Genomic DNA, 23592 nt, shown 5'->3' with positions numbered 1-23592 from the left:
CCGAAGCTCTGGCGACCCCGAACTCTTGATGTGGTCATACCATACCGTTCCCGAGATGGCCGGGCTAGTAACTTTATGATGTTTGTTACCGGAACATATCGGATCTGCATTCGGCAAAGGACCATCAACATCGATAACACTCCCCAAGGCCCTCGGGGAGTGTCCTTATCGTTACAACAACAACAACAATAGAGTAGTTTTTTACTTGCAATAAAGTTTTGAATACTTACTTTCGTTCTGTATACAGAAAATAGTTGAATCCTTTCTAATATAACCGACATATTCTGAAAAAAAAAATGTTTCACACAAAAAAATGCATTTTTGTGTTTGTTCGCTCGTAACCAAACGTGCTACTACGCGCCAAGCGAGAGCATTTCACGACATTACTTACATACATGCCAAATTATACCAAATGTTAATCTACTAATGAAATAGTCGATTATCAAGAACTCTAATACATATATATCTCAGTATTTTGTGTATTGTAATTTCATTTCACATGCAGCAAAACCGATAAGATTTGCAAATATTTTTCGAAATATTGTCTTCTGTTAAAACTTTTGAACAAAAGGCGTTATTTGTGTATGTATATTGAAATATTTTTGTGCACTAGATAAAATTTTATGCTCCAAGATATTTTGTGGTAGATTTTATTCTAATTTGCGCGCACAAAGTTCTTAAGGAACTACCACTCCACTCAGCCGTTTTTATTAATATTTCCACCCATATCCACAAAAGGGGCACCTCTTACGTTTTTTTCGGCAGTGGAAAAATTTATGATCAATTCTAAATAATCATAATAAGGATGCAGCTGTTTACATTGATAGCTTTTTGCTTAGATTATGAGGTACTTAGGATACATATTTTCCGGGTAGAGGACTAGGGTCAGATCTATGCGAAGCAATCTAATTTAAGTATAGTTAGATTTTTACAAATCCCTCATATTATTATTTCACTAATAGCGAATAGATAGAGACGATAAAGACAGACGAATGGAATGCAGAGAAAATACGGAAGGGAATACAGAGAAGCCGAAAGAAGAAAAGAAAAGATAAGAACTGGGAAAAGGAAAAACAAGGGGGAATAAGAGAGAGTAAGTTAGTTAGAAGTTAAGAGAGTAAGTGGAAAAAGGGGAGAGTGAGGGGAAATAAGAAAAAAAAAACTCCCTCAAAATTATGCAGATAAAAGTAAGTTTGGGTAGAACAATGTTTGCCTGGTATGCTAATATTTATAAAGGAATAAACAAAATAAAATGAGAAGGCGCGATAACCTCCGAAGAGATTTTAGGCAGAGCTTCTCCTCCAATTTGCGTCATGCTCTTTTTAATTTTTCCTACAAATTGGTCGGACAGGGCATTCATTAATGCCGACTGCGAATGGCATCTGCAATGCATACAAATTTTTCTAAGCGGGGTCGCCCCTTTGCAGTGTTTGGCAAGCACTCCGAGTGTATTATGAAAAGCTCTCAACGAAAACTTATATGCCTTGCAGATGCCGTTCGGATTCGGTATAAGAAGATTAGGTCCTGTCCCACCAATTTGTAGGAAAAATTAAAAAAAGCAAGACGCAAATCGGAAAAGAAGCATGGCCTAGAATCTCTTCGGAGATTATCACGCCTTACACTTATTATTTTTTTAAGCGATATATCACTCAGGAAAGACGCTGAAGCGCAAACAAAGTTTTCCTTCTCGACTGTAACGAGGTACGAATAATATCATCCCGACTAAAATTCGAAAAAAAAAAACAAAAAGCTATGAAGGCTGTAAGATTCCTTAAGCAATAGCAGATGCTAAAGCGCATATATTCACTTATGATAATTAGCGTCCAACTATTTTTTCCTAACCAGAAGGAAGATAATCCTGCAAACTGGCCCAGCCTGATTACCGTCAAATATTAGGCCCGCGGGTCGACTAATTGGACAATATTAATGCAGTAATAATATGAAGCATTTCTCACAAAATTAAGGCAAAACCACTTCAGACAAAATGGGGAGATACTCCCCTACACTTTTTTTTTTCCCCTCACTAGAGTAGGCACCTTGTCGTTGGTGTGAGGGCTTAGCCGAACTCCATAGCGCCCGACTATGAGGCGGAGCTGTTTAGGACTGACATCTACGCCGTCTCGCCTCATAGGAGGGCGGCGGGATGTCGGTGACCAAGAACTGCCAACCCCCTAATCCAGGGTGTTATGCGGACCGTGCCTATTGGACGATCTGCAGCCAGGGGATAAATTCGGCTGTATTCGAACGGAGCCTTCCCGATACCGGGCCATCTCGGGAAGTATTTATGGCCTTACCGCAGTAAGGGGCGCTGCTGTGGCGGACGATTCTTTCCCCGTATATAATACTGTACCGCTGAGTCCGCCTTGTCGGGCAGGTGGTCGTACGACCAAGATGAACAACTCATTACCTGAATGTAATAAGGAGGATGTAAAGAGGAGGACTGAGTTGCAATCCAAGGACGACAAATACGAATTAAGCGATGCGTCGGACTCGGGGAGCGAGAGTAGTGCTGATTCAATGAACTCCGTGTTGGAGAAGCACACAAATGAAAACGGAGCAGAAGAGTGGAGAAGGGTAAGGAGCAGAGGAAGTAAAAGAGCTTTCTCGCAGTACCGTGCAGCACTAAGAATTGTACAACGCTTGGGGGCAGTGGTCGACCCAACAGAAGTGGAGATCGAGCGCTTGGAATGGGCCCATGAAGCGGTAGAAGTAGGTCGAAGGCAGTTCAAAAGGTTTGCTGCGAGAAACCCTCGGTTCTGCAACCGGTACGAGGAGGAAGAAGCGTCGAATGGCAGAATGAAGAGGCAACGTTCGGCAGAAGGCGACAAGCCTGCTTTCAAGAGGCAGAAAGGACCCAGTCCTAAAGCCGCGAGGCGGGCAGTCGCATAGACAAGACAAGTAGGCCCAAAGCTGTAAGACAGATGGGTTCCAATAGCGAGGTAGCAACTACCTCGAAAGCTGCCAGTCAGAGGGAAGTTCCAACTACGGAAGTAGGAGATAAGCCAAATGGAGATAACGCTAAGACTCCGGCTTTATCGGAGGCGCTAAAGGGAGTTAACGCGAAGACTCCGGTGTTCTCGGAGGTGCCAAAGGGAGATAACACTAAGGCTCCTGCTTTTCCCGAGAAGATGAGTGATGTGGCAAAACAGTCACTGACTGTGGCGCTGGTTGATCGTAGCAGTCCGTTGGGACAAATGACTACTGAAAGGTGGAGATCTGTGGAAAGGGAGCTTATTAGCTTAATGCTTAAAATGATGCGGGAACAACCAAGTAAGCCCCTTCCAACCTTTGATTCGGGTGGATGGTATAATGGTGTGAAGATGATAGCGTGCGACTTGCGGTGGCTGGGGGAAGTCGTTCCAAACTTCCAAAGGCAAGGCACGAACGCGCGGTTTGAGGTGGTGGGTAAAGCGCAAATCCCCACGGTACCAAAAGTTAAGGAATGGATACCATGCGTGATGAAGTCGGAGGATACACTGCGACTTCTGCAGAATCAGAATCCGAACATACCGACACAGGATTGAAAGGTACTTACTGTATCTCGGCCTACCGAGGATGGTCAGTTCTACATCTTCCAAATAAACAAGCAGGCGGAGGATATTTTGTACACGCAGCTTGGCAAAATGTCCTTTAGCACTGGCAAAATTTACATGCGACTCAGGAAAAGAAATCCCGAGGATAAAAATCCTAACACGCTGGAAGTGGGCGAAGTCGAAAAGGACCTCAGAAGCCTAAGGGAAAAAAGACAGGTGGAGGTCCCCGACGTCACCACGAACGTGCTAGAAGAGGACCAACCGCTAAATGGTGCTGTGACTCGCACAGAGGAACACACGGCACAACATTCACGAGGGGCTGAAGGGGGCCTCGAATACTCTAAACCAAAAGGGCAAGAGGAGGACGACGACGTCAAGACGAAGGTGCTGGAGGGGGACAAACAGCCCAGTGGTGCTGCGAGTCCTACAGATAAACCTCCAACACAGTAAAGTGGCGTCGAGCGAACTCCTCCTAACCCTTGAGGAGGGTTCGTTTGACGTGGCGCTGATCCAGGAGCCGTGGCTCTCATCGGGAGAAAAGGTTTCTGGACTTAGCGCGCGCGGGTTTGGCGTTTACTACGCGCAAACGGAAGGACGGGTGCGAGCTGTAGTAATGGTAAGGAAACAGCTGCATTCATATATGCTGCCTAATTACACCACTGAGGATCTCGTAGCGGTGGCCGTTGAGCAAAAGAATAAGCAGGCATTTATCATGGCGTCCTGCTACATGGCCCATGCTGCGGAGGTTCCACCGATGGAGTGCAAAAGGCTAGTACAGGAGGAAGGGCGCAAACGGCGGTTGGTCAAAGGCGCAGATGCAAATGCGCACCACAATGCGTGGGGAGGAGCAGATACTAACGAGAGAGGCGAATCTCTATTTTGTTACATCCTGCAAACCAATTTGCAGATAGCCAACAGGGGAAATGTTCCTACATATATTGGTCCAACATCCAGCAATGTTCTGGATATTACATTGAGCTCCGATCGTGATATATCAAGGTATGATTGGATGGTTCTTGATAGACCATCCTTCTCCGACCATGCGTATATAAGCTTCTGCATCCCACTAAAGAGGGTAGAGAAGGGAGGAACCTTTAGAAACCCTAGGGCAACGAATTGGACTAAATTCCAGAAACATGTAGAAACAAAACTGGGACAACCCAAAGAGGTTGCTAATGTAGAGGAACTGGAGGAGTCGAATGAATTCCTAACAAGGACGCTTATGACTGCATATAACAAAGCTTGCCCTCTAAGAAGATTCAGAGGAAAAGCAAAGGCGCCATGGTGGAATAATGAGCTGAGTCTTCTAAGAAAACAGGTAAAAGAAATGTTTAAACTCGCAAAGACCGCGGAAAGGGAAGCGTGTCGGGACGAGTACAGGGATCTGCTGAGGATCTACCAGCGTGAAATTACCAGGGCGAAGAGAAACTCATGGAAAAGTTTCTGTACGGACATAGACTGCTCCAGTGAAACAGCACGGTTGAAAAAAGTCCTAGCAAAGGGAAACATAGTCCAGGGACTAATAAAGAAAGAGAACTGGGAATGGTCACGTGATAGTGAGGAATCCCTTGAGGTGCTTCTCGATACACATTTCCCATAAATAAGCATAGAGAAATCCCTGGAATATAAGGAGTATGCTCTAGGAGTCTTCTTGGACATTGCCGGGGCTTTCAATAATGTTACAAAATGGGCGATTATGGATGGTCTTAATTACATTAAAGTACATGCTGCCTTAATCAAATGGATCGGCTGCATGTTAAATTGTAGAAAGGTTACATCACAATGGGGATTGTACGAGGCCACGAAATCAGTGGACAGGGGCACGCCGCAGGGAGGGGTGCTATCACCTCTGCTGTGGACACTGGTCATCAACCAACTGCTCAGGCAATTCGATGAGGGACCCGTAAAACTTATGGCTTACGCAGATGACGTTGCAATTGTCATAAGTGGAAAATGCCTTCCAACGATTAGTTCTTTGATGGATCGGGCGCTTCGGGATATTCATACCTGTGCATCTAATGTCGGGCTGAAAGTCAATGCGGAGAAGACGGATATGGTCTTGCTTACAAAGAGGTACAAGGTCCCAAATTGGACCAGGCCTAAGTTAGGAGCGGTGACCTTACAGGAGCAACCTTGCACAAAATATCTAGGAATCATCCTAGACAGTAAGCTGTCATGGAAGCTCAACGTGGAGGAGAGGGTCAAGAAGGCCTCAACGGCACTCTATGCATGTAAAAGAATGCTGGGGTGTACGTGGGGCCTATCGCCCTCTCTTTCTCATTGGGATTTTACAGCGATTGTAAGCCCTATTCTATACTATGGAGTTCTTGTTTGGTGGAAAGCCACACAAAAAACAACATACCTCAAAAAATTAGAGGGGGTATGCAGACTATCGATGCTTTGCATTACGGGAGCCCTGAAAACAACCCCGACGGCTGCACTGTATGCCATTCTGCACATTCCACCTGTAGACCTGGTAGCAAAGAACAAAGCGTTAACGACCGCAATCAGGCTCGATGCTTGGGGGCAGCTAGAGCGCCGACCATATGGCCATAGTAGTATAGCGTTATCAGTCACAAGACGAACAGACTGCATGATTCCCTACCTGCACTTTGAGGAAGATCTTAAGGCCACAATAGAGGTGGACGGTTAGCGCAAGGGTGCGCAAATGGCGGACGAGGCGATACATGTGTACACCGATGGTTCCAAAATAGTGGAAGGAGTAGGGTCTGCGGTATACTGCGCTGATCTGGAAATAAGCAGATCCTACAGGCTGCCGGATTACTGTAGCGTTTTCCAAGCGGAAATATTAGCCGTAACCAAAGCAGTAGAAACCCTGGAAGAGAATAGCTTAAGCTGCAACCGTGTTAACTTTTATATTGACAGTCAAGCAGCAATTAAGGCAATAATCTCACATATCACAGCATCTAAATGCGTGTTAGAGTATAAGCAGTCTCTGGAGAGAATCGGGACAGGGAGAAGCATACATCTACATTGGGTCCCAGGGCATATGGGAATAGATGGGAATGAAAAAGCCGACGAATTAGCTAAAAGGGCGCATCCCTTGAAGCTTGCTCCGTAGACGTCCCAATTAGATTGGGCGAGATTAAGCGAAGGCGAGAGGTGCACATGATCGACCAAGCAGGAAAGGCGTAGGTTCAAGCGCGGGGCTGTAAAGTGTCGAAGATTATGTGTAGGTCTTACAACCTTAGACTAACGCAGTTGCTTCTATCATTAAAAAGAGAGGACTGTAGACTCATGACGGGTATTCTGACTGGACACTGCCTTCTGGCGTCACATGCCTTTAAATTAGGCTTGGTCATTGATAGCAGGTGTAGGAAGTGCGGGTTGGAGGAGGAAACGATCGAGCACGTTCTGTGCTCGTGCTCTGCACTTGCCAGGCTAAGACTCCAGCTATTAGGAGTGATACAGTTGTCAGATCTAGAAGCAGCAAGTGGCTTAAGTCCTAGGAAGCTTCTAGTATTTGCCAAGAGGACGGAGTTATTTTATAACATAGGTCGTGGTTTTTGATAGGGTTTTTCAGTTTGGTCGTTAAAACAAACTTCTGGTAACACTACGGACTCAATCAGTCTATGTTAAGTCCTCATGGACCGGCCAGTTCAACCTACCTACCTACCCCTACACTTTTGCAAGTGAACGAATTTTCAGCCAGGGAATGATCTACAGTGTTTTCAATTAGATTCTTATATCGAAAGAAAGAAACTACTTGTGTGCTTCCTTGAAGGTCAGGTAATATTTAAACAGATAAGCGCCTATTAAGTAAGAAATTAGGTCTGCATAAAAATTAAGCTTTTTGAGAGTTTCCATCATTTCAAATTATGTATACAACTTCATATTGGTATAGAGGATAAGTGCTATAATATCTTAACTTGCCCTAGCAAACTGAAAAGTTTAACGTTACAAAAATTATCGTACTAATTCCGTAGAAGAGCATATGTGCATATACTAGCTGATTTATTTAACTAATTCCTTACTCTGAGTAATGCGAAGTGCAAAATTCTCAACTTTTATGGTTTGCTACTACGCTTGCTCGCCAACATACTTCGCCTCATTGTTTGTTTGTTCCTCTTTTGTGGTATGTTTGAACTGGAGTATATATGCATCTATAGCATTGTGTTGCCTAAATTTATTGTATCCAATGTGCGATATCTGGTTTTTAAAAGCGTAGCTGAATTTAACTGCATGCGGTGCATTATAAAATTCAGTCGGTTCATGGTTTCTGTGCCTAGCTGACGTTTCCACTCTTGCGAACTCGGTTGCAAATATCGTTGTAAAGTTGTAAAAGTGATTGGCTTTGGCTTTGAAGTAGTTAATAAAAAATTTATAATCCAAACAAATCATAAAAAAATACTGAGTTTAATACAAAGATTAAGTGTGAATGTAAAAGGCTTAGCTCTTGCAGTTATTGAAATTTAACAATAAATAAAAGTGTTTGCCATTATTAAAAATATAAACAAAATTTTACAGGTAATAAACGTCAAAATAATGGCTGAAATAGTTAAAATTAAAATACTAATATTTAATTAAAATACTTAAAACATTTAAAAAGGTACGACTAAAACTCCAACTTTATATATATAGAGTGCATCCCAACTCCACCAGATATAAATAATTTTATATTGAACAACATTTGTAGCACAGCAAAAAAATCAGCTGTTTGCAAATAGTGAAATTTGCACGGAGGGATTTACATGGATGGGTCAACGGTCATAATGTCCACTGAACCCAAAGGGTCACAAGATCAATTGAAGTAGTGGTTATATGAAATGTAGCAACGTCGAATTTCAAATAGCTGCAATATTAACTATTTTTATATTATGACCAATCTGTTTTTCTGAAGTGGTCATAAATACAACTCGAATTTTCCTAAGAGGCCAAAGGGTCATTTATTTAATTTTTTTTTTCTCACTCCATTTGGTCACGAAGTCGAATTTCAAATTGTCACAATGTCCACCATCAGGGCCGGACAAATCTGAGTTGGTAGGTTGAATCGACGATATGTAGGGATGAGATATTTAATTGTTCTAAAAATTAGGTATGGTCCGTAATCAATCGTCAAATAATAATATGCTATTTTTCTTGTAATTTTTTCGACCATTTGACATTTTTTCACTAATTCTAGGGTGGGTACATACACAAGCTTTTCGCCAGCCCTATCCACTATATTGATATTATGACCAATCTGCATTTCTGAATTAGTCAAATTCAATTCACGTTTTGTCAAGAAGCGAAAAGTTGAATTATTAATTTTTTTTATCTGCAGTAACTTTTTAATATTTTCGCCCTTTTTTGTTCAGTCAAATGAAAAGAGCAATTAGAACGGAGTTTTTTTTTTGTGCCGGTCGCAATAAAATGCCTTATGGCCTCTTTTCCGAAATAGTTATAATATAACGGAAATTTTAAAAGGCCCAGATCAATTGATTTTATGGCCATTTAAAACTCTTATAAGGCCAATTGACCGCATGATCATTTGAAGTGGTCATCAGGTCAGTTGACCATATGGCCGTTGATCTTATGTCACCCCACTCTTTTATACGTTTTTATTCTTTTAAATGGCTGTAAACCTCGTTCACTTATAAATGAATCCCATCAGCATTACGCAAATATGAAATTTATATAAAAGCAGCTCAGTCTAATATCTTGCAGAGCTCGATTTGTGATTATTGAAGTATCAATTAAGTGCTAATTGAGCTTTGTTTATTTTTTTTACTAATAGAATTAATGTCATCAAATTTCTTGCCTTACAAGGTATTTAATCTCTGCTAATTTAGAAACTAGTGAGTACAACTTAATGCTGGTCTCATTCAACTTTTTTCATAAACAAATGTTTGTTTGTATATTTTTGCATATTTTGCATAAAATTTGTACCGACGACCTTGACATTGTCCTACAATTCATGAAAGATATATTTTTTTCTCATTTTTAATACTTTTTATTTTATCAACGACTTCGGCCTTGATAATGTAAATAAACTCACGCAAAGTTAGTTCGCTTCCTTGTAAAAAGAAACAAGAAAAAATTGCGTGTTTTATCATAAAATAGAAGTGCCAGTTATCACGGGAGTGCAGTTCTCGTAATTTTATTTTAGCCGCATAAAAATTCTCAAATATACAAAGATATTTGGGGCAATTCCAAGAGACAGGTGTCGTAAAAAAAAAAATACTGCAAAACATGTTTCCCAAAGGTGTCGCATATGGCAAATAACCTATTTAACCCCAAGTTTCAGGGTTTAACAACAAATTCTAAACTAACAAGTAAGGAAGGTTAAGTTCGGGTGTAACCGAAAATTACATACTCAGTTGAGAGCTATGGTGACAACATAAGGGAAAATAACCATGTAGGAAAATGAACCTAGGGAAACCCTGGAATGTGTTTGTATGACATGTGTATCAAATGAAAGGCATTAAAGAGTATTTTATGAGGGAGTGGGCCATAGTTCTATAGGTGGACGCCATTTAGGGATATAGCCATAAAGGTGGATGAGGGTTGACTCTAGAATGCGTTTGTACGATATGGGTATCAAATGAAAGGTATTAATGAGTATTTTAAAAAGGGCGTGGACCTAAGTTCTATAGATGGACGCTTTTTCGAGATATCGGCGTAAAGATGGACCAGGGGTGACTCTAGAATGCGTTTGTACGATGTGGGTATCAAATGAAAGGTGTTAATTAGCATTTTAAAAGGGAGTAATCCTTAGTTCTATAGTGTCGAGATATTGCCATAAAGGTGGGACAGGGGTGACTTTAGAATTCGTTTGTGCAATATGGGTATCAAACGAAAGGAGTTAATGAGTATTTTAAGAGGGAGTGGGCCTTAGTTCTATAGGTGGACGCATTTTCGAGGTATCGCAATAAAGGTGGACCAGGGGTGACTCTAGACTTTGTTTGTACGATATGGGTATCAAATGAAAGGTGTTAATGAGTATTTTTTAAAGGGAGTGGGCCTTCGTTTTATAGGTGTTCGCCTTTACGAGATATCGCCATAAAGGTGGACGAGGGGTGACTTTAGAATTTGTTTGTATGATATGGGTATCAAATGAAAGGTGTTAATGATTATTTTAAAAGGGCGTGGGGCTTAGTTCTATAGGTGGACGCCTTTTCGAGATATCGCCATAAAGATGGACCAGGTGTGACTCTAGAATGCGTTTGTACGATATGGGTATCAAATTAAAGGTATTAATGAGAGTTTTAAAAGGGAGTGGTGGTAGTTGTATATGTGAAGGCGTTTTCCAGATATCGACCAAAATGTGGACCAGGGTGACCCAGAACATCATCTGTTGGATACCGCTAATTTATTTATATATGTAATACCTGCCAAGATTTTAAGGGTTTTTTATTTCGCCCTGCAGAACTTTTTCATTTTCTTCTACTTAATATGGTAGGTGTCACAACCATTTTATAAAGTTTTTTCTAAAGTTATATTTCGCGTCAATAAAACAATCCAATTACCTTACCATATTTCATCCCTTTTTTCGTATTTGGTATAGAATTATGGCATTTTTTTTCATTTTTCGTAATTTTCGATATCGAAAAAGTGGGCGTGGTCATAGTCAGATTTCGTTTATTTTTCATACCAAGATAAAGTGACTTCAGATAAGTACGTGAACTGAGTTTAGTAAAGATATATCGATTTTTGCTCAATTTATCGTGTTAACGGCCATGCGGAAGGACAGACGGACGACTGTGTATAAAAACTGGGCGTGACATCAACCGATTTCGCCCATTTTCACAGAAAACAGTTAACGCCATAAAATCTATGCCCCTACCAAATTTCAAAAGGATTGGTTAATTTTTGTTCGACTTATGGCGTTAAAAGTATCCTAGACAAATTAAATGAAAAAGGGCGGAGCCACGCCCATTTTTAAATTTTCTTTTATTTTTGTATTTTGTTGCACCATATCATTACTGGAGTTGAATCTTGACATAATTTACTTATATATTGTAAAGATATTAAATTTTTTGTTAAAATTGTACTTTAAAAAATTTTTTTTTTTTAAAGTGGGCGTGGTCCTTCTCCGATTTTGCTAATTTTTATTACGCGTACATATAGTAATAGGAGTAACGTTCCTGCCAAATTGTGTCATGATATCTTCAACGACTGCCAAATTACAGCTTGCAAAAGTTTTAAATTATGTACCTTCTTTTAAAAGTGGGCGGTTGTCCACAATTTTACTAGTTTTCTATTCTGTGTCATAAGGTCAACCTATCTACCAAGTTTCATCGTTCTAGCTTTCTGTGGTAATGAATTATCGCACTTTTTCTGTTTTTCGAAATTTTCGATATCGAAAAAGTGGGCGTGGTTATGGTCCGATTTCGTTCATTTTAAATAGCGATCTGAGATGAGTGCTCAGGAACCTATATACCAAATTTCATCAATTTACCTCAAAATTTATTCAAGTTATCGTGTTAACGGACGGACGGACGGACGGACGGACTGACGGACGGACGGACGGACGGACGGACATGGCTCAATCAAATTTTTTTTCGATCCTGATTATTTTGATATATGGAAGTCTATATCTATCTCGATTCCTTTATACCTGTACAACCAACCGTTATCCAATCAAACTTAATGTGAGCTCTGCTCAACTGAGTATAAAAATAAAAGAATAAAAAATAAATAGCAACGAAATGAATAAAATAAAAAGATTAAGTGTGATTGAATAGAATTATTTAAGAAAAATGCGGAGCTCTATACCGAATTTAAAATACTAGGGACATATGTTCCACTATCGAAATATTTGTTGTTTTTTTGTTATTGTACAACACCAAACCGAAAAAAAATGAATATTGTACTGAATTTGAAAAAATTGTAAAATCCGTAAGAATTCCCGTCCGAGTAGAAAGAGGACTTATCCGACAGTACCCATAGGCGAGCAAAGAGAATCTGTCCGACAGTACCCGCAGGGGTAAAAAGAGAACGCGTCGAACAGTACCCATAAGGGTATAACGGAGAGTAGAAAAAGGATCTGTCCGACAATACCCGTAGGGGTCCAAAGAGGACTTGTCGAACGGTACAAAAAGGATCTGTCCGACAGTACTCGTAGGGGTATAAAGCGGACCAGCCCAACACTACCCGTTCAGACATAAACAGTTACAATTGATCTATCCATAGGATATGCTCAAACAAAAGGGTTCACTCCAACCCATATAAAGAGATAAGAACTGGCTATAGTCGCATATTCCTTTGCCACTCATCCTGGGTTCGTCCTAGAAGGGTAAATTCATTGAATGCCGATTAAGTATCTCGACAATAAGGTGAATTCAATCGTACAACTACTTTTGGTCATTTTGTCAAGATTTTCGAACATTGGTTGTTTTGCCAGAAATGATTGTTACTGAGCGCGAACTGATAATCAAGTTTTGCCAAATCATAAACCGTAACGTATTTGTGCATTTCAAGATAATAGTGACATTAGCATATATAGAATTTTTTTACACGGTTAAACGTTTGAACTTAAGTCTGCATATTTTGTTTCATTTAAGACCCGTGAAAAAAAGTCCCGAGGATACCAATCGCAATTTGCAAGAAGTGGGATAGGCTGAAATGGGCTTCGAAAACTCTAAACCAAATGGGGAAGGGGAGGACGAAGAAGGTATTGCAGGGGGACAAACAGCCAATTGTGCTGCGAGTCTTACAGATAAACCTCCAACACAGTAAAGTGGCGTCGAGCCACTCCTCCTAACCCTTGAGGAGGGATCGTTGAACGCGGCGCTGATCCAGGAGCTTTGGCTCTCATCGGGAGGAAAGGTTTCTGGACTCAGCGTGCGCGGATTTGGTGTTTACTACGCGCAAACGGAAGGACGGAAGGACGGATGCGAGCTGTATTCATGGCAAGAAAACAGCTGCATTCATATATGCTGCCTAATTACACTACTGAAGACTTCGTAGTGGTGGCCGTAGAGCAAAAGAATAAGCAGGCATTATCTTGGCATCCTGTACATGGCACATGCTGCAGAGGTTCCACCGATGGAGTGTAAGAGGCTAGTACAGGACGAATGGCGCAAAGGGCATTTGGTGATAGGCGCGGATGCAAATGCGCACCACAATTCGTGGGTAAGTTGAGATACGAACGAGAGAGGTGAATATCTCTTTTGTTACATCCTGCAAACTAATTTGCAGGTAGCCAACTGGGGAAGTGTCCCTACATACTTTGGTCCAACATCCAGCAATGTTCTGGATATTACATTGAGCTCCGAACGTGGTATATGATGGTATTATTGGATGGTTCTTGGTATACCATCCTTCTCCGACCATGCGTATATAAGCTACAACATGCCCCTAAAGAGGGCAAAGAAGGGAGGAACCTTTATAAACCCTTCGTCAATGAACTGGACGAAATTACCGAAACAGATAGAAACAAAACTGGACAACCCAAAGAGGCTACCAATGTGGAGGAACTGGAGGAGTATAATGAATTCCTAACAAGGACGCTTATGACTGCGTATAACAGAGCTTGCCCTCTAAGAAGATCCAGAGGAAAAGAATAGCCGCCATGGTGGAGCAATGAGTTGAGTCTTCGAAGAAGACAGGTAGAAGAAATGTTTAAGCTAAAAAAGACCGCGGAAAGCGAAGTGTGTCGGGAAGAGTAAAGGGCTCTACTGAGAATTTACAAGCGTGAAGTTTCCAGGGCGAAGAGAATCTCATGGAAAAATTTTTGTGCGGATATAGAGTGCTCCAGCGAAACAGCACGATGGAAAAAAGTCTTAGCAAGGGGAAACTTTGTCCACGGATTAATAAAGAAAGAGAACGGGGAATGGTCACGTAATAGTAAGGAGTCCTTTGAGGAGCCTTTGAATACACATTTCCATAGGGAGATGGTTTAGAAGAGCCAGCAGACAGCACTCACACATCGATCACGGAACGGGTAGGTAGTGCCGGGCTTGGTGACTGATACCAATATCGAATGGGCGATGAAGAAGTTTTCTAAGTTTAAATCGCCAGACCCAGATCGCATATTCCTGGCCATGCTACAAGTTTCAAGTAGAGCGGTGGTGGAATGGCTTAAAATAATATTCGATGGGTGCACAAGACTGAATAATGTACTGCACTCTTGAAGAACTGCTCATGTAGTTTTCCGGCCAAAGGCGGTGAAGATCGGTCACCTGTATCCCAAAGGCTATTTACCCATTAGCTTAACATTATTTCTGCTCAAAACCTTAGAGAGGCTGATAGATCTGTGCATAAAGTCCAACCCCAAAGGCAAGTCGGTAGACAACGCATTGCATAGGGTGGTAATAAGCTTAGAGAAAGCACTGGAATATGCTCTGGGAGTCTTCTTAGACATTGCCGGAACTTTCAACAATGTTTCTAAATGGGCTATTATGGATGTTATTTATTACATTAAACTACATCCAGCCTTAAGCAGTTGGATCGGCTGCATATTGAATTGCAGGAAGATTACAACGCAATGGGAATTGTATGAGGCCACAAAATCAGTGGACAGGGGCACGCCGCAGGGAGGTGTGCTATCACTTCTGATGTGGCACACACCACTTAATTTCCCTCAATTAAAAGAAAACTCGTATTATCTTCTATCACGTGAAAGTTACCATAAATATTATAAGGAAATATTAGGACTAGAAAGTCATTAGGCAATAAGTCGATTACTTCAAAAAATAAAAATACTGTTAACTCATATTTCTACTTTGTTTTAATTTACAAGTGTCTAAATCAATGCTCCAATTCATAAAATATATGTGTTTTTTAAACATGAACCTAATCACGGTCGCTTTCTCATAAATTAACAAAACGTCACTTCAAAACGCAAGCCGGGTGCTAATGAATGCAACAGGATCTTATCAAACCACTTTTTATATTTTTTGACACGCGTTTAATAATTTTGCTGTAAATGTTTAAACTACAGGTATACCAAAAAGTTGAAAACATGTTTTTTAAAATCATAACAAGTTTAATCGACAAACGTTCAAGATATGTCCATTCATCTTAATATTGTGGTAATAATTTGTGCAGTAATCAGACATTTCTGGGTGGTATTGAAAATGTAAAAAGAAATTAAATTTGGACAGCAACTTTAGGAAATTGCTTTTTAACGGTATGTCTACCATTTTTCACGTTGCATGTACATTCAATACGAGGAGCTAATAAAAATTCGAAGCCAAAATCACGTAGCTACACATTTAGAAATTTTCACATAAATTCTAAATTTTTTGTTCTCCTTTTTTGAACAAACCAAATTCGGTTTAGAATTGGAACTTTAGATGTTGTTGTGACAGTACTGAGTTCGGTTTAACTTGAAAACTTTTCGATAGAAAACCAAAACTATTAACTTTTTTGTAATTCAAACCTGAAAAGCCTACAAAGTAAACCAAATTGGGTTATAATGTAAACTGCACTGGTTATAAAGCTTCTACTGCTTTTTACAATAATGGTTGGTTGGTTACTGTGCCGCACGGATAACAAAGATGCGAGCCCAAGTAGCGCACGAGGCACCATTTTGATTCACATTTCTCCTGGAACCAATTACTGCTGGCTTCGTATGGCTAGTCAGTAATCCGATCGAACCATTTGGAGAGGAAAATAATCGTGCTGGTATCTTTTACAGAGTTAAACAGTTATAGTTACTGTTTAAGTTCCGGTAGTATATAACTGTCCACAATTAAAAACCTAGTATTTGTTAGAGCTAGGCATTCACACACAGGTAGTGGACGACTGTCTTTTTGGTGCAGGCGCAGCTCCTGCAAATGCTGTTGAAAGGGATCCCCATTCTCTCGGCATGCATTGACATTATTGGAGAACTGATCGCAAAGATTTCTTTCCCTTACTTAGGTCCTCTGCTCTCTATTGTCGTAATTCGGCCAAATATTGATTATATTACAGGAGTGCGAGGAGTATGATTTGGATACTGCTAACTCTCTGAATCTGCTATATATGTCTCATTTGATTGATGTAAGTGGACGATACCTCTCGACAGCGTCAATCATGTTTGCTAATTTATCTGCGGCTTGAATTGACCTCTTTCCTCTGCTGACGGCCTAAGACGAAGTGACGGGAGATCTAAGCGCCATGAGCGCTGCTTGGCTATGTGAGCAAATGCACACCTCTCTCCCTCCTACTGAATCTGCCAACAGAAGCGTTCACGCCCTCTCTATAGATACCCAGAACTTCAGCCTGATAGAGAATATTTTGCTAGACGTACAGACAGTGACATCTTAAGATGTTCGCAGATGACACCCTCTCCCACCCCGCAGTCGATTTTAGAACCGTTCGTGAATAATGATACTGCGTCCTTCAATTGCACCTTGTCACCCTTTTAGGCACCGCTTGAGTTGAAGTTAACCCTATGACGCCAAAACTTAGTGAAGGCATATGATAATCACCCTAAACGAAGTTCACTCGAAATTTTGTTTTCATTTAAATTTTAATAACTCAGTCAGTTTCAAACAAACATAAGAAAACTTGAACTAAATGAACTAGGATTAATTTACAGTTTTGATGCAATTCATGGTTGGTATAGCCTTTTTATTAATTAGTGCAAACAGATAGCACCTGTGATCTCAATGCTTATAGGTTATGTTGAGTTTTTCCCACTTGTTAAATCCTCTATAGCATTGAGCGTCTTGGAGGGCGCCGCCTCCAAATCTTCGCCCACGTGGCTGCTTTAAACAGGGTTAACGTGTCGGACGTTTTCGTTCCGCGTAAATTAAAATCGAAAGACACAACTTGATTTAATTTTAAAGAACTCTCTTTATTACCACAATCTTAACGATTAGCAAAGAACACAAGCGAAGTTAAAGTATGCGAATAACGGAATGTCTGTTCGCATGCCGTTATTATATATGTTAGTTAAATAATTGGAAATTTTGTAGAAAGTAGAATTTATATAGTTATTTTTATTAACTCCGTAGTTTTAGATAATTTGTTGTATTAGAAAATAGTATTTTGTAGACATTTTGTTTTTTCCGCATTTTTAGTTTTTAGAAAATTGTTGTATTAAGTTTGGATTATTTTAATTTGAAAACTGTCTTTAGTAATTTTTCACACCGCACGCACTTAACTCACTGCACCACCACCAAAGACCATCACGGCCGCCATATAAGCTAAACCATATAGGTTAGCTTTGGTTTGCTCACCTTCAACCAATTGTTGCGTCGCCTCCACACGGTGGTCTTTCTCGTTTTGATTTTGTCGCAGGATCTTAGCGTGGCGTCATCCTCGTCACGTTCCATTTGAATTAAAAAACCCAATTTAATTTTGTGAGTCTATAAGCACTTTTATTTTTACTAATTAATTATTGGACTTCCAAACACGTCCGTCGGCTTCGTGTGTAAAATTTATTATCTATCCTCATTTTCTGTCAGTGACGTGAGCCGTAGCTGCATTTGACATTCGCGTTGCCAACTGCCCGCGCCTATCAAATGCAACTAAAGCTGCATGCACATAGCTTAAATTATTTTAACGGATGTGAAGGTTAGTTTATCCTTACACACCAAATTTGACAGAACTCGGAAACAAGTGAAATAAAGTTAATTTATTGGGATTATTCTCGCAGTTGTGTTATGTTTTTCTAGTTGATATATCGCTAAAAAATTCTAAATATCTTCTTAATTATACAATCCGAAAACTGAGATTCGGGTTAAAGCCAACAAAGTCATATGCTCGAAAAATTCAAAGTTAGCAAAAAAGCGATTTTTTGCCAGTAACTCGCGATTTTTGGGGTGTCGGGGGAAAAATTCGTCAGCAGTCATTCTTAGATGTTGGAGGTCTACTAAAAAATTGTATGACTTCCCAAAAAAGGTTCAGTTTTGTCATTTGTGTTACACTGTGCAATTAATGTTTGAGTTTTTAAGTCATCAACTAAACGAATTTGTATCAGCAACTCCTCAGCAATGTTTTTTATACATATTTGTTATGACTGAATTAATTAACTTGCTAATTTTGGAGTTGGTTAATTAATTAAGATTGATATGCTATGTAAATGTTATACTATGTTCAAACAGAAAAATAAATTGAGGAAATTTCGATTTGAATTGAGTGCTGGTCATACAACTCGATTTAGCTTACACAATAGTAATTTGATAGCTGGTTGGCTCATCTCTACCGCAAGAACATACCTTTGTTCAGACTGTCAAAATGAACACGCACATTATTGGGCGAATGAAATTGAATGAAAACATAAAACTTTGAAATTTTTGTGTGTTGTAAGAAAATGTGTTCAATGTTTTGGTTTCATTTTGAGTTTGCCATCTTCTTTTGACAATCCCTACTCCAGTGAAATGAAAGACATAAAATCAGCTGATGAGATGAGCCAACCATATAGTTCAGCCATGCGTAACTGACGTTAAAATATACTCAATAAACACACTTTACAATGTTGCATTTGCAGTTTGAAACAATTTATTACGCAATTTTTTTTAAATGGGCAATTTATTATTACAATTTATTATATGACAAATTGCGTAATAAATTGCCCAAATAGTATAAATTGCCAATTTGGTGTGTATTTGAACCTAGTATTAGCATATACGTAGTATTTACTAGTAGAATCCGCAGTATATTTATATTTACATACAATTCACGCAGGCACATACGTAGGCCGATCACTTCCATTTACCGGTTAGTGAAAAAAAAGATGCACGGGTAGGTGTTGGGTAGCCACAACTGTGATTAAAATGACTATTCAAATTATGAGTTGTTGCACGCGATAAATCATTTGTAGTCTTGTTTGTAAACTAATGCAAGAAATTATGCGCGAGTACATGAGCCCCATTAGGTGTTGACGTGGGTATAACATTACATTTCCCACTTGTAAAATGAGCTTTGTATTATTATTTAATAACGGTGTTTTTTTTTGCAAGCCAACTAAGTAAGATATCAAATGCAGTAATATTTAAGGTATATAGAAAGTTAGAAATAGTACATACATACATACATGATCTAAGTACGTAGCAACACAGGCAGGTAAAAAAAAACGCTTGGAGTAAAAGGGAAAATTCCAATGAGATTTTTCCGTCCATGTGTCTTTGCAAACAAAATGGGACAAGACGGAAGTTCTGCAAGATATGCACCAAAAATTTCCGATGAATAAAAAATACATATTAGAGCTGAGTCAAGGCAGGTTGATAAAAGCTTCAAAGTGACTTAGTTTTCTTTGAATCTACAGTGACTGAAGGAGAGGTGGCCTAGCTTAGCAGTGTGCAACCGACGGAGTAGTTGAGGCTGGTTGATATCGGAGATTATTTCTTGGTTATGAAGATCGGTGATCGAACACTATTAATATAATGTAATATAGTGGACGGCAAGAACGTGGCGGTGGAGTGCTGATTGCTATTAGAAATGACTTGTGCAGTAGTGCTGTGGATCTTAACTCATATGGCAATAAGATTGAACAGATCTGTGTTAAAGTTAAATTTTCTAAATCAAAATGTATTTTCATTGTATTGTCTTATGTTCTTCCCAATAGTACTATTGATGTTTATGAAAAGCATTTAGTCAACCTAATCTTGGTATACAATAATTTAACTCAATTCGTTGAACTTATTTACCTTGGTGACTTTAATTTAGGTAATATTGAATGGATATCCACTGATAATTTAACCTCACCATCCAATTTGAGATCAGATATCGATATATTGTTATTGAGCAATGTATTATCTTATAATTTAAATCAAATTAACTCTATTGTTAATTATTTAAATCGCTTTTTAGACCTAGTTTTTATTTCTGCTGATTTGAATTCTTCTTGTGGGGAATGCATTGCACCATTATTAAATAATAGTATTCATCACAAAGCACTAACCATAGAATTTCAATTCTACCAATACGATAGGAATGTCGTTGATGATACCAAATCATATAACTATAATAAAGCAGATGTTACTGGAATTAATAATTATCTTAATAATGTTGACTGGTCATTTCTAGACTCCCTAGATGATCCACAGTTATTATACAGCAAGATCACCCAGATATTTACTCTTATGATTTCAAATTTTGTTCCTTAACATAAATTAAGGTCCAACAATAAGCCTCCCTTGTTCAATCACAGATTGTGTCACCTCAAAAATTTAAAAAATAAAGCCTACAAAAAGTATAAAACAACGGCTTCAGAGGCCGATCATTTAGTCTTCATCCGTCTCTACAAGCAATATATGTTTAGAATTGAATCCAACTTGAGACAAAATCCTAAAAGTTTTTGGCAATACATCAACACGAAATGGAAAAGTTGTGGATTTCCAACTACCCTGTCTTACGGTGGTACTGTATCCGACAACATAGTTGATTCTTGTAATCTCTCCGCAAATTTTTTTCAAAAAGTGTATGAAAATCATGCACCTAGTGACTTTACAATGCCCAATGCCTTGACATTGGATCAACGAGGGGTTTCCTCCAATATTTTTCAGGCTACTTAACTCAATCATATCTACTCCCATCGTTAAACTATTCAATAAGTGCTTAAGTAAAGGTATCTTTTTAGACTCTTGGAAGCTTTGCACAATATTGCCAGTCTACAAATCGGGTAACCGAAATTACGTATCTAACTATAGACCCATTGTGAAACAAAGTAGTTTTGCAAAAATCTTCGATCACGTGGTCAAAGCTAAACTATACGGTCACGTTCAATCATATATCTCTATACATCAACACGGATTTGTACCCTCGAGATCAACTTGCTCAAATCTGGTCTTAATTACAAACAAAATAGGTAACGCCTTTGAGAGCCAAGCACACTTAGATGTAGTTTACACTGACTTTTCTAAGGCATTCGACAAGGTAGACCACACCATTCTCTTGGAAAAAGACAAAGCATTCGGTATTAACGGAAACCTTCTTGATTTTTTCTCAAGTTTTCTTACGGGCGAAAACTTTTCGTCCAAACAGAATCCGCTAGATCTCAAACTTACATATATGCTTGGTTAGGTATCCCCCAAGGTACACATCTTGAGCCTCTGCTCTTTTTACTATTTATTAATGACCTTCCTGATCAATTTTCAACTGCGGATTGTCTTATGTTTGCAGATGATGTTAAATTATTCCTAAAAATTCAAAATACAATTGACTGTTCTAGTCTTCAGTCTGATCTAAATAATCTCTCTAATTGGTGTATATTAAATCATCTCCATCTAAATGTTAGTAAATGTTGCGTCATCACGTTTGCTAAAAAGTCTAAGACAGTGACTTGCGACTATGTACTAAATGGACAAAAATTGTGCCGTAAAGATACTATTAAAAATCTAGGGGTTATTTTCGACTCTAAGTTGACCTTTTCCAACCATGTAGACTATATGGTGTCGAAGTCTTTTTCTATGATTGGTTTTATACGCAGAAACACTGTGGATTTTGTTGACCCACTTACTCTCAAAGCGCTGTATATATCTTTAGTGCGTAGTCATTTGGACTATTGCTGTATAATTTGGAACCCTTACTATCAAAATCCTACTTCTATAATTGAAAAGGTGCAAAGGGTGTTCACTAGAATGGCTTTGCGTCCTCTGTCATGGCCTGATGGGCTTCCAAACTATATTGGCAGACGCAAGTTGCTAGGTCTACAAAGTTTGGCAGAGAGAAGGGCTTATTTTTCTATTATTTTTGTGTATAATGTGATGAATTCTAGAATCAACTTTGAACTCATTTCTAATTTAATACAAGTTCACTCATCAAGTCTTAATTTAAGTACAATTCGTTTATTCGATGTAATTTTTCATGCAACCAATTATGGTTTCAATGAGCCACTCACAAGATGCGTTCGAATATGCAATACTTATGCTAAAGATTTGATTTTCAGTTTAGAGATAAGTAGCTTTAAGACTAGTCTCTTTATACTTTTTAATTAATGAGTATGTTAGAAATAATCGGTAGACAATAAGAAATAAATAAATAAATAAATAAATAAATAAGTTTGCGATGGAGGGTATCAGCAGAGAAATATTTGGTTTGGTTTGATTTCATGATTTCTGAGCCGACGCTCCACAGTATTGTGCTAAAACTCAAATTATCGCAGTAGTTATTTATTGAGAAAATATTCATAGTTCGAAGTCAGCGGTCGACATAGAAAAAATTATAAAAAAACGCTGCAAGTAAAAAACAATCGCAATATTTAGTACATTACTCAACTCATGTAAAGTATCGAGTTTATATCGAGTTATACCAAATTAAGTGCATTCAAAAATTTATGTTGCACAAAAACGGCATACATGCAAGCAGTGCTATGCTTGCGCAATAGACCAACATGACTCCCTGATTAATCCTTCAACGGTCAATAAGTCCACACCATTTATTTCTATTTATTTTTATTTATTTTAATGTGAATAAGAAAATAAAAGCTCATAACATTTTACCATAAACGTTGAATTGAGGAACCAATTGCGAAACATTTTTGCGCTCAACTTAAAAATGTCTTGTAGCAAGAAATGTCAGCAGCAAACATTTCTTCGACATAAACGGGCACAAAACAATACCTAGCTAATCAAATTCAAATAAAAATACATAAGTAAGTAGAAAGATATACACAAAGTTAAAAATTTTGCCAAAAAGCTACTCGCGCTTTTTAGTTTACCGGCATAACAACCAAATCCAACACAATTGACCTTTTATTTTGAATGCAGCTACGGCTGCGCAGTATTGCGCCCAGCATTAAAGGCAAACGTAAAATTTGCTCAGCAAAAGTCACGTGCAGCGCAATAACACAAGAAACTGAGTTGAAGCATACAAATGTTTAGGTGTTTGTGAATGGAGTTACTGCTAAGCGATTAACAAAAGAGTTTTACAGCCATGATTGGCTTGCCGCTAAGTATTCAAGACTTGTTTGCCTTGTCACCGCGTATTCACAACTTTCATAGGTGGCATTTTTTCTGCATCTTATACCTTTCATGAACATGAAATGGTATATTAACTTTGGTCCGATGGTTTTAACGTTGAGAAATATAGAAGATAGACTCACCATTAAGTATACCGAATTGATCAGGGCGACGAACTAAGTTGATATAGCCATCTCCGTCTGTCCGTCCGTCCGCCTGTCCGTCCGTCTGCCTATTTGAACGCAAACTAGTCTCTCAAATTTTGAGATATCTTAATGAAA

General features: G+C 39.0%; 1 protein-coding gene across 2 annotated transcripts in view; it reads left to right on the top strand.

The window, feature by feature from the left end:
• Positions 1 to 7757: 7757 nt before the first annotated feature.
• LOC137243647 (major royal jelly protein 1-like) overlaps positions 7758 to 23592 on the top strand; it is a 54530-nt gene continuing 38695 nt past the window's right edge. Inside the window, exon 1 of one of the 2 annotated variants that reach the window (XM_067771558.1) lies at positions 7758 to 8021. The gene's annotated coding sequence lies outside the window, so the exon portion shown is untranslated. Of the gene's footprint in view, positions 8104 to 23592 lie in introns of both variants that reach the window. The other variant, XM_067771566.1, reaches the window with a different exon arrangement.

The sequence above is a fragment of the Eurosta solidaginis genome, chromosome 1, assembly GCF_040869045.1.
Source record: "Eurosta solidaginis isolate ZX-2024a chromosome 1, ASM4086904v1, whole genome shotgun sequence".
In the NCBI taxonomy this organism is placed as follows: domain Eukaryota; kingdom Metazoa; phylum Arthropoda; class Insecta; order Diptera; family Tephritidae; genus Eurosta; species Eurosta solidaginis.
This window is presented reverse-complemented; position numbering and strand designations above follow the sequence as displayed.